This window comes from Oryx dammah, unplaced genomic scaffold (assembly GCF_014754425.2).
Source record: "Oryx dammah isolate SB20612 unplaced genomic scaffold, SCBI_Odam_1.1 HiC_scaffold_3, whole genome shotgun sequence".
Classification (NCBI taxonomy): Eukaryota; Metazoa; Chordata; class Mammalia; order Artiodactyla; family Bovidae; genus Oryx; species Oryx dammah.
The window spans coordinates 58,592,919-58,605,893 of record NW_024070187.1 but is presented as its reverse complement, the minus strand read 5'-3'; positions in this window follow the sequence as shown (position 1 = coordinate 58,605,893).

The following is a 12,975-nucleotide window of genomic DNA, read 5'->3' as shown; positions in this document are numbered from 1 at the left end:
CTAATATACAAACACTTGGAAGTCAATTTTTAAAAGACCAACAACCCAACAGAAAAAAAACTGGGCAAAGCATAAAGAAGGCTCCCCAAAATGTATATATTATATGTATATGTATTATGTACTATGCTGCTGCTGCTGCCACTAGGTCGCTTCAGTCATGTCTGACTCTGTGAGACCCCATGGAGAGCAGCCCACCAGGCTCCTCCGTCTCTGGGATTCTCCAGGGAAGAATACTGGAGATTATGTACTATATGCACATTATAAACATACTTCTGATGTTCTATTTCAGCATTAAATTCCAAATTTTAGAATTCTATAAAAGAATGATGGCATTCTCTGAGTGCTGATTCTATAAAATATCCAGGATAAATTGCTCAGTGAAAAAAGTTTATGCTATGCTGCCATCATATTAAAAAAAATGGGAATAGGAGAATAGATAGACAAATGTTATCACATATACATAAAATTTCTCTGGAAGGAGATGGAGCAAACTTGAGAAAGGGAACTGAGTAGCCAGAGGGAAGAGGCTGGAAAGAGTTTTCACTGTATCTTTTTTGAACCAAAAGAATCTATCTGTTACTCAAGAAAATAAGTAGGAGTAAGATACTTGGGATCCTAGAGAGATGCAGTTTCTTTGTGCAACTAAGCCAATGTGGGGTTAACTCAGGAGTTGAGGGCAACTATATTCTGCATGAAGCCTGGGGAGCAAAGGAAGCTGACCTAGAAAGAAGACTGAAGCAGATAAGCAGACAAGAGGAATTGGAAAAGCAGAGAAGAGGGATTGGAGAGAAAATATTGTCTGGGCTCACAACAATTTGGTTCTAGTCTTTCCTGGAGCCAGCTGCATCCCTCCACTTGGTTTCTTTTAAAACATTCCTATATTCCTTTTTTTTTCTTCCAGTTTTATTGAGATATAATTAGACACGTTTAAAGTGTACAGCATAATGACTTACATCTGAAATGATTACCACAGAAAATAGACATTCATCATCTCCTATAGATACAAAATAAAAGAAAAAAATATTTTTTCCTTGTGATGAGAACTTAGGATTTACTTTTGTAACAACCATTATATGTAACATACACCAATGTTAATTATATTAATCATGTTTTACGTCATATCCATTGTATTTATCTTACAACTACAAATTTGTACCTTTTGACCACCTTCATCCAGTTCTTCCTTCCCCCAACCCCTGCCTTTGGTAACCGCAAATTAGGTCTTATTTTCTATGAGTTTGTTTGTTGAAGTATAATTGTGTGTGTGTGTGTCTGACTCTCTGCGACCGCATGGACTGGGGCCCGCCAGGCTCCTCTGTCCTTGAAATTTTCCAGGCAAGAATCCTGGAGTGGGTTGCCATTTCCTACTCCAGGGGATCTTCCTGACCCAGAGATAGAACCCACGGTTCCTGCATTGGCAGGCAGATTCTTTATCACTAGTGCCACCTGGGAAGCCCCATAATTGACTTAATAACACTGTTAGTTCCTCATGCACAACATAATGGTATATTTCACCATCGATCACCACACAAAGATATTACAGTATTGAGTGTATTCCCCATACTTAAATTTTATCTCTGTGACTCACTTATTTTGACCTGGAAGTTTGTATCTCTTAATCTCCCTCACCTATTTCACTTACCCGCCCCCACCCCCATCCTCAGTCCCTCAGACAATCACCTATTGCTCTCTGTATCGATGAGTCTTTCTGTTTTGTTGTATTTGTTAATTTGTTTTGCTTTTTGGATTCCACATATAAGTGAAGTCATATCTAACTTACTGCACTTAACATAATACCCTCAAGGCCCATCCACGTTGTAGGAAATGACAAGAATTCACTTTTCTTTCTGGGTAACATTCCATTGTACGTATACAAACACATGTAGTGTATCCATTCATCTATCCATGAATACTTAGGTTGCTTCCATACTTGGCTTTTGTGAATAATGCTGCAATTAACATAAGGGTGATACATTTTCTTGAATTAGGATTTTTGTTTTCTTTGGCAAAATACCGAGAAGTGTGTAATTGCTGGATCATGTGATAATTCTATTTTTAATTTTTTGAGGAACCTCCGTACTGTGTTCCATAGTGGCTGCACCAATTTACATTCCCAACTACCCTTTTCTTCACATTCTTGCCAGTATTTGTTATTTGTTCTTTTTGATAATAGCCATTCTGACAGGTGTGAGGCGATGTCTCACTGTGGTTTTGACTTGCATTTCCCTGATGATTAGTGATGTTGAGCATCTTTTCATGTACTTGCTGGTCATCCATCTTTGGGAAAATGTCTGCTGGAGTCTTCTGCCCATTTTTTAATCAGGTTGTTTGGTTTTTTGATGTTGAGTTTTATGAACTCTTTGAATATTGTACATATTAACCCCTTCTCAGATATATTGTTTACAAATGACTTCTCCCATTCAGTAGCTGACCTTTTCTTCTTATTGATAGTTCCCTTCACTGTGCAAAAACTTTTTAGTTTGATATAGTCCCATTTGTTTATTTTTGCTTTTGTTTCCCTTGCCTGAGAAGGCAGATACAAAAAAATATTTCTAAGACAATGTCAAAGATCATATTGCATATGTTTTCTTCTGGGAATTTTATGGTTTTAGGTGTTAAGTATTTAATCCATTTTGAGGTTTTTTTTTTCATGTGGTGTGATAAAGCAGATCATTTTTATTATTTTGCAAGTAGCTGTCCCATTTTCCCAACACGATTTACTGAAGAAGTTGTCACTTCCCCATTATATATTCTTGTCTCTTTTGTTGTAGATGAATTAATCATCGAAGTGTGGGCTCATTTCTGAGCTCTCTGATTCTGTTCCACTGATCTATGCATCTGTTTTTGTGCCAATATACTGTTGACTATTCTGTTTGTTTACTATATATTTATCATTTGAAATCAGGGAATGTGATACCTTCAACTTTCCTGTATTCTTATAATAAATCTCCTTTTTTTGTCCTAAGCTAACCTAAGTTGTTTTCTGATCCAGACAGTTTAACTATTATCGTGGCATCGAAAAGAGTTTAAATATTGTAGTAGGTTTTCTGTAAATTCTTGTTAAAATGAAATGTGAAGTTCTTTATAATGAAATCCATTTGGGCTCTCAAAGTTTATACTGTTTTCTTTAAATCTCTCAAATTGAAAGAGGATAAGTGAACAAGTTCAGGGCATTCTGAAAGACCTTCACCCTAAGCTAAGGTGGTGTTTGCTGATGGAAAATGTAAACTAGGCCTGAAGCCAAGTAACACATTCCACCTGCTAGACTTTCCTCTCAGTTCCCTGCCTGAGAACTGAGACTTCTCAGTTAGTGTTTCTTGATAGCCTGCCTGAAAGATAAGTTCTTAACTTTTTCTAGTTAGGATGGAGTTTGAAGATTGTGGAACATTTTTAGGCTGATTTATATTTGGACAGAAAAGGCACTGGGGAACAGGGCAAGAGTATCACTCCTATGGTGAAGAGACATGGGTGTCATTATTTGAGCATATTCAAATACGAGTTTTCAAGACTTAGGGCTAGTTAATACATCGACACTTATCCTTTCAGAAAGCAGTGTCCATTTCTTTGTTCACATTTTCAAATCTATAGGTTCAAATCTATAGAACTATCATTTTACTGTTTATTTTATATCATTCTTCCTAGTACTGCAAAACTAGGAAATACTTCAGAAAATTCATAGAAGGCCCAGAATGCATTTATAGAGCAACTCCTAGAGTTCAACAGCTTGCAAATGAGGCTAAATATAGTTTATCTGAGCATGGTGACATAAGGCACATTCCAGGGATGGCAGCATAGACGCTTCACAAATGTTTATGTACCATTTATATAGGGTGAATTTAAACAGGATGATGAAATTATCTCTCATGTAAAATGTCAAAATAATTACATATAAGTACTAAGATGTAGAAGAGCACAGTTTATTTCCATCATTAAAATCCCATTGAAAAGTTAAATACCATTATTTAACTACCAGGAGCTATTCTTTATTCTTTCTCAATATTTCTTGAGAATTTATTATCAGGGATATTGTAAAAGTATAAGACACAGGCCCTGTCCTTAAGGAGTTTTGTTGTAATTTTGCTGAGGTAAGACATACAGGTATAAAGCATCATCATTGTTATTTTCCACTAAGAGGAGTAGGATGATGACATGGAAAATAATATGGGCTTACTTTATTTTTTATTATTAAAGAGCAACTTTGAAAGTCTACAGTTGAAACCACCACAGGAATTGAAGGTTGTAATCCCAAGCATCTTGGTTCCTCACCCCATCCTGTCCCCAGTGTGACACGCAGAGGGCATTCCCAGACTGACACATGGATAGCCGTCTGTAAACGTCTACTGGTAATATGGGCTTTTAAAGGTGGTTCCCATTTTCAGTTCTCCCATGTCATTAATATGAGCTCTACAAAGACATTTAACTCTCCCAACCTCAGTTTCCTCAATTAGTAAAGTGAGGATAAGGATGATAGCCTTAGAAGACCATTTTAAGAATTAAATGAGACAATATGAATGAAAATAGCTAAGTAAATGCTTAATATATATCAGGTGCTTGATAAATATTAGTTTATTCTTTAACTGAACTTGATTTTCTATTTTTCTCATTTTGATCCATTTATAATGAGCTCTAGTGAATTTTAAAATTGAAGTCAGCATACATAAATGAAAATTAAAAAAATTTTTAAACCAAAAAATTTTTAAACCAAATATAAATAAATTTTAAAAATAAAATTGTAGTTAGCTAAAAATTTCAATCATCTTGAGAACCAAAACTCTAATCACTTTAAAACTTAAAGCAATATCTAGAGTTTTAATCAAGTAAACTAGAGAAGGAAAAATAAATAAATATCATCATTTTCCTAGAAAAACCATTATCGTTCCTAGGAAAATGTTGTCATTCCAACTTGTTCTCTGAATGTAATATCACCTAACATAAGTGACTTTTCCATGTATAAAATAGAGTTTACTTGGGGTTTCATACAGAATGTATGTGAGTACTTCAAAATATACCCTATATTAGACATTTGTTCATGGAATTTCTCATTATTTGCTTTGATGGATCACTCAAAAAGCCTGTTCCAAATCAGGATAATTTGTAGGATGATGTCAATGAGTTTCTTCATTTTCTTTTGACTGATTCCAAAATATAGAAGAATTTGATTTGCATAGAACATAGAAATGGGAAGTAAAGTAACAGTAATTTCTCAGAAATTGACCAACATTGATCAGAGTAACCCTGCTCAGTACACAAATTCCCCAGTCTGCTTCCACTTAATTCAATAAATATATATTCCTGTGATTGATGTTGGAGTCTTCAGGGAGCTCAGTAAATAGCATTGCTCTCCTCTGTCTAAATTGAGAATAAAGGTCAAGTGTAAGGTATATGAGGGATCAAATATCTCCTTGAACTGATAAGGACCAACTGCAGGCTGCAGCTCATGAGAAACAAACTGACCTGTCACACAAACCCCTCAATTAGGTAGAATTCCCTACTCTGTTGCACAGACTGCACGGGGCCACAAAGGGTCTTGCACGGCATTTCTGCCTTTATGGCTACCTTCTATCATTTAAAAAAAAAAAAGCCATGTTTTATGACTGCACTGATATAGTTCAGTTCAGTCGCTCAGTCGTGTCCAACTCTTTGCGACCCCATGAACCACAGCACGCCAGGGCTGCCTGTCCATCACCAACTCCCGGAGTTTACCCAAACTCATGTCCATTGAGTCGGTGATGCCATCTAACCATCTCATCCTCTGTCTGCCCCTTCTCCTCTGCCTTCAATCTTTCCCCACATCAGGGTGGCCAAAGTATTGGAGTTTCAGCTTCAACATCAGTCCTTCCAATGAACACCCAGGACTGATTTCCTTTAGGATGGACTTGTTGGATCTCCTTGCAGTCCAAGGGACTGCACTGATATAGATAAAAATATATTAATACTATGTATTAAAACATTTTCATTGGCTTACAAGTTCATTTTTTTTCCTTCTCATTTTAAATTGAAAAACATTTTCAGGGCCCCTGAAACTATCCTGACTTCTAGAGCCTGGGCCCACTGTGCCTAATGGAGAAATTAGCCCTGAGCAACACACTGGATGAAGTAAATCTTAAATCCTGGAAGAAGCACATACTCTCTGAGCAGCCTTACTTTCAGGAGAGAAGACAAGAAATCAGGCAACCATGCTTCAGTCATTCTTCCTGAATTTACCTATCAGATGTTACTTTCTCCACTCCTGGATGGGTAAAGGAATAGGAAGCTAGGAGTTACACCTTTCTCAGTTAAGTTCATATAAAAGAAAATATTGGTAGAGAAAAGCAGACCTCTCTTAGCAAGCATTTTCTTACTACTGAAATGATTATGGTCACTTACTATAATTTGATAATCCTGGCCTTTATGATTACCCATCTAGGACTTTCCTAGTGGTCTAGTGGTTAAGAGTTCACCTGCCAGGTTTGGATCCCTGGTCTGGGAAGATTCTACATGCCTCCAGGCAGCTAGTGGTCCACAAGTACTGAGCCCTCCCACCTAGACCCTGTGCTCCACCACACGAGAAGCCACTGCAGTGAGACCCCTTCGCACTGCAAGGAAGAGTAGCCTCCCACCACCACCGAAACTAGAGAAAGCCCGAGCACAGCAATGAAGACCCAGTGCAGCCAAAGATAAATACATTTTTTAAAATAAAAACTAGATTACCCATCTAATTCTTCTTGCTCCAGATTTCATTTTACCAGGAAGCTTTCTGATTATAACTATGTGTGCATGCTAAGTTGATTTCAGTCATGCCCGACACTTTGCGACCCACTGGACTGCAGCCTGCTAGGCTCCTCTGTCCATGAGATTCTCCAGGCGAGAATTCTGCAGTGGGTTGCCATGCCCTCCTCCAGGGGATCTTGCCGACCCAAGGACTGAACCTGCATCTCCTGCACTGGCAGAAGGGTTCTTTATGACAAGCGCCACCTGGGAAGACCAATTATAGCTATATGGCCTCCCATATTTTCCTACCAAAAAAGAGTGTATCAAGCAGCTGATAAGGCATACAACCTGCTGTCTGGTTACAGTTATCATTGTAAATTAAAGCATCCTGGTTTACATATTATTCTCACATGAAATTTGTTGGCATGAGAATTCATGGATTTAACTCATTCATTTAACTGACTTGACTGCGTTGTTGAACTAGAAAAGTTGAGGTTCAAAATCTGAACCACTGGGAATTCCCTGGCAGTCCAGTGGTTAGGACTCCGAGCTTCAACTGCAGGGCACACAGTTTCTATCCCTACTGAGGAAACTAAGATCCCTCGTGCCTCTCGATGTGGCCAAAAATATCTGAATCACCGATGGTTTAATCTAAGGCAACCCTAGAGAACTCACCTCAGTAGTCAGCAAGTTTTTGTGAGCTGCAGTTCAATTTCCCCATTCTCTAATCACAACATCCTTCACACTACTAATAATAGTGTATTCTTAAATTATAATAAATGGGGGGTGGAGGAAGAAATACTCTGGCAAATTTTTTCACAACTATTGTTTTCCTCTAATTCTGTGCAATGTCATGGGATTGAGAATGCTTGCTTTTCTTCATAGGTGGAAATTATTACCAGTTCTGTGTAAAACAAATCATATTCTTTACAAAAAATCATCCACAGGAAATTTTCATTTGGTCTTAACTACCTCCATGGCCAGACAAGATGTCAACCTGGATCAAGATAAGGAAGAACTGGTGACACAACAGAATTTATAATGGAATATGTCAGCAGTTATATATCTCTCATTAAACGTATATTGAGAGTCAGTGATATGCCAGTTAGTATGTGCCTAATATAATTGGAGGCTGCAAAAGATTATCTAGCTGCATGTCCAGGAAGAAAAGGAAACAGATTTTTGTGAATATATATTAGTTTCTGACTCAATGACTGGTATTACTGTCCCCATTTTCACAGGAAATGGAGGCACAGAGAGAGGTAATTTTCCCAAGTTCATATCTAGAAATTGTGATATAATCATGATGCAATCATGACTGAACCCCAAGCCTGTTCAGTTCACTAAATATATGAGTCATTACTCTATGGCAGGCCTTGTGATGGGGATAGGGGCTTCCCCAGTGGCTCAGCAGGTAAAGAATCTGCCTGCAATGCAAGAGACACGGGTTCGATCACTGGACTGGAAAAATCGCCTGGAGGAGGGCACAGCAACGCACTCCAGTATTCTTGCCTGGAGAATCCCATGGACAGAGGAGCCTAGTGGGTTACAGTCCATGGGGTCGCAGAGCCCACATGAGTGAAACGACTGAGCTCGCATGCACACACACACGCAGGTGATGGGTATTGAGGATACAGCAGTGGTCTTCCCTTGAAGAACTCCATCAGCTTTCTGCTAGCAGGCCAGTAAACCTACCTACATGGCCACTCATGCTTTCTGCTAACCCTCCTGGTTCCATGGGAGCAGCATAGCTTTACCTCCTAAGGCTACTTTTCCCCTTGTTTTCTAGACCCCATCACTCATCTTTATTTATTTTTTAACTTTTTGGTTTGAAATAGTTTTGGACTTACAGAAAATTACAAAAATAGAACAGAGTTCATATGTAGCCTTCACCCAAGCTTCCTCCAATATTAACAATCTAAATAACCATAGTTCAATGAACAAAAGTGGACATTAACGCTGCTACAGTACTGTTAACTAAACTGTGTGTCTGTGTGCTCAGTCAGTGGTGTCCAGCTCCTTTGCAAGTCCACACTGTAGCCCACCAGGCTCCTCTGTTGATGGAATTCTCCAGGCAAGAATACTGGAGTGGGTTCAGTTCAGTTCAGTTCAGGCGCTCAGTCGTGTCCAACTCCTTGCGACCCCATGAATCACAGCACGCCAGGCCTCCCTGTCCATCACCAACTCCCGGAGTTCACTCAGACTCACGGCCATTGAGTCAGTGATGCCATCCAGCCATCTCATCCTCTATCGTCCCCTTCTCCTCCTGCCCTCAATCCCTCCCAGCATCAGAGTCTTTTCCAATGAGTCAACTCTTCGCATGAGGTGGCCAAAGTACTGGAGTTTCAGCTTTAGCATCATTCCTTCCAAAGAAATCCCAGGGCTGATCTCCTTCAGAATGGACTGCTTGGATCTCCTTGCAGTCCAAGGAACTTTCAAGAGTCTTCTCCAACACCACAGTTCAAAAACATCAATTCTTCGGCACTCAGCCTTCTTTATGGTCCAACTCTCACATCCATACATGACCACAGGAAAAACCATAGCCTTGACTAGACGGACTTTAGTCGGCAAAGTAATGTCTCTGCTTTTGAATAGGCTATCTAGGTTGGTCATAACTTTTCTTCCAAGGAGTAAGCGTCTTTTAATTTCATGGCTGCAATCACCATCTGCAGTGATTAGCCATTCCTTTCTCCAGGGAATTTTCCCGACCACAATCAAACCTGGGTCTCCTGCATTGTAGGCAGATTCTTTACCCTCTGAGCCAACAGGGAAGGGGTTTCTGTGATATTTTCTAATAACTAGATTAAAGTTGTGCATTTGGGGCAAAAATACCACATAGATGGGGTTCCCTGGTGGCTCAGCTATAGAGAATCCACCTGCAATGCAGGAGACACAGGTTCCATCCCTGGGTTGGAAGATCCCCTAGAGAAGGAAATGGCAACCCACTGTAGTATTCTTGCCTGGGAAATCCCATGGACAGAGGAAGCTTGTGGGCTACAGTCCATGGGGTCGCAAAGAGCTGTACACAACTTAGTGGCTTAACAACAACCACTACCACATAGGCCATAGTATGTTCTAAACACCTATCAGAAGATGCATGATATCAGTACATCTCATTACTGGTGGTATTAATCTTGATCACTTGGTTAATATCTACCAGGTAGTAAAGTTACCATTTTCTTTCCTTTATATTGATAAATATCTTGAGGAAGTTACTTTGAGACTATGCAAAAATCCCATCTTTCCTCAAACTTTCACCATCTGACTTTACCATCTATCAGTGAATCTTACTTGCAATAATTATTACTGTTGTATTTGTCTAATATAGATTGGCTATTTCCCTCATTCATTCTACACCTATTAATTGAAAATTTTCTGCAAGGAATAGTTGTTCCTTCTTTCTAATTTATCTAATTATATTTATGTCAATATGAACTCATGGATATTTATTTTACTTTATGGGTTATATTCAATATTATCATTATTTGTTTCTCAAGTTATTCAACTTTTGTCATTGGGCGCTCCTTCAGGCTAGTTTCTGTGTCCTTTTGATGTGTCCACTTCCTTTCTCAAGCACTCCCTTATTTTCTGGTATCACAAGATATCCCAGACTCATCCTGCACCAGCCCTAGAATTAAGCACTTCCCCGAGGAGCCCCAGGTTCCTGTAATTAAAGAATGTTACTTAGGAATTCATCTGGATGCTAGATGTGCTCATTGCTACTGGATATTATTGCTCCTGGGCCCTTCTAGTAAACAGAGCTAAGGGATCCTATGTATGTGTATTAATGCACACTCTTTTATATTTCTATCTATGTATGAGTTTATTTGACATGAGTTTATTCTGACATCGTCTAGTGTCAGAAAATTCTAGCCTTTCCCCGCTCCTTATTTATAATATTTTTCTCCAACAGAGAGGAAGCCTGGCTCTCATTGTCTACAATAGAGACATTTGTTGAATCCTAGGGTACACATAAAGTAATTAGAAAATGCTAACCCATGAAAAGTATGAGAGAGATTTAATAAGTAGAATGCAGTATTTGTGCTTTTTTTTTTGTCTTCAGTCTTGGAGTATCTATATACTGTTCGCTTGTATTGTTAATATCTTTTTGTTGCCTTCTTATCAGCATTTAAACACCTCAACCCTCTCCTATATGAAAAAGACTATTTCTCATCCTTCATTCTCCTTCTATTTTGTCCTTAGTTCTGAAAGCACTTGAATAATTCTCTATTCCCTATCATCATTTCCTCTTATCTTCACTCTTGAAGTCACTGCACTCTGACTTCCATCTTCACTACTCCCCAGAAGCCCCTCCTACTTCAGTCACTTCTTACCTCTGTGTTCCTATAATCAGAAGTCAGTTTTTTGCTTGACATCTCAAAAAAACACAAAAAACAGTACGCTGTTGAGCTCTTTCTTTGACAACGATGGTAAGGAGTCTTCAGTATTCCTGCTACTTATCTGGCTGATCCTTGTTGTTCTTTACAAGTTCCTCTTCTTTCTTTTCCCCCCTCTTATTTATTTATTAATGGCTGCACTGGGTCTTTTTTTCTTTTTAGATCTTAAACATTGGTGCTTCCCTGATTCTTTTAGCCTCCTCTTCCATACTTACCGTCTGGCTCCTGAATGATCTCAATATATCTAATGATTTATAATTACTATCTGAATGAAAATGACTCTAAAATTTAGAACTGCAATTTGGACATTCCCAGGGAGTATCAGCGTTATATATCCAAATGCTTATTAGACAGTCTTCATCTGAATATATCATAGGAACTTCAGATTCAACATGTTCAATTATGAGCCTGACTTTAGACCTGCTTCTCTTCAATAAGCCTATTTTCAAAATCTTGAAAAGTCTCTTTCCCTTCACTTAGTCCAAGTCTTCAGATATAAAGAAATTAATCCTTTTCATGATTTGTTTTAAATATTTTTATTAACCATTTTTTATTGAAGTCTAGTTAATTTACAATGTTGTGTTAGTTTCAGGTGTACAGTAAAGTGATTCTCATATATATGTGTGTATATATATATATTCTTTTTCAGCTTATTTTCCACTATAGGTCAAGATATTAAATATGGTTCCTTGTCTACACAACAGGTCTTTGTTTACCTATTTTATATATAGTAGTATGTATATGTTGATTACAAACTCCTAGTTTATGCCCCCCCATCCCTTTTGGTAATAATGTCTATTTTCTTTTTTTTTTTTTCTCGTTCTCTCTCTCTCTTTTTTTTTTAATGCACTGCTCAGCTTGCAGGATTTTAGTTCCCCTAACAAGAATGGAACCATGATCCCTGCGGTGGGTTAAAGTCTTAACCACTGGATCACCAGGGAATTCTCATAAGTTTGTTTTCTATGTCTGTGAGTCTATTTCTGCTTTGTAAAGTAGTTTATTTATATAATTTTTTTAGATTCCACATAGGTATAAGTGATTTCATATGATATGTGTCATTATCTGTGTTTCATACTTTGTTCAATGATAATTCTGAAATATGACACATATTGCTAAAAACAACACAATTTCTAGTATTAAATCATATTAGTCTAAAATTTAAACAAAAAACTGTTATAGCAATGAACTTGCATCTAAACTTTATCTCCTGGAGAAGGAAATGGCAACCCACCCCAGTATTCTTGCCTGGGAAATCCCATGGACAGAGGAGCCTGGAGGGCTATAGTCCACGGAGTCACAAAAGAGTCAGACACAACTTTATTGTTATTCAGTTGCTAAGTTTTATTTGACTGTTTGTGACCCCATGGACTGCAGCATGCCAGGCTTCCCTGTCCATCACTATCTCCTGGAGTTTGCTCACACTCAAGTCCACTGAGTTGGTGATGCCATCTAACCATCTCATCCTCTGTCACCCCCTTCTCCTCCTGCCTTCAATCTTAGTATCTAAACAACAACATGTTCCATTTAGATTGTATTCCTTTCAGTTCCAAAAGTTAGACATTTATGTATTTCAATTTTGTTTAAAGTAGCAACTAATGAGGAAAATCCATCTCTAGTATTCCTTTAATTATATGTCCCAAAGTTTCCAAAGCCAAAGATATTTGGACTTCATTTGTGATTTTTATCTCTTTATTACATTCTTTGTACTTCTCATTGATAAAGTTCCAAGTCCCAGACATTCCAGCTCCTATAAGTCCCAGTTCTCTCTGGTCTTGCATTACTGCTCTCTTCCAGGCACCTTCATCTCTTTCTTTGATCACTGCAGCTGACTCCTGATTTCACTTCCTCAGTCTTGCTTACCCACATACAACTAGCCATACCACAAACA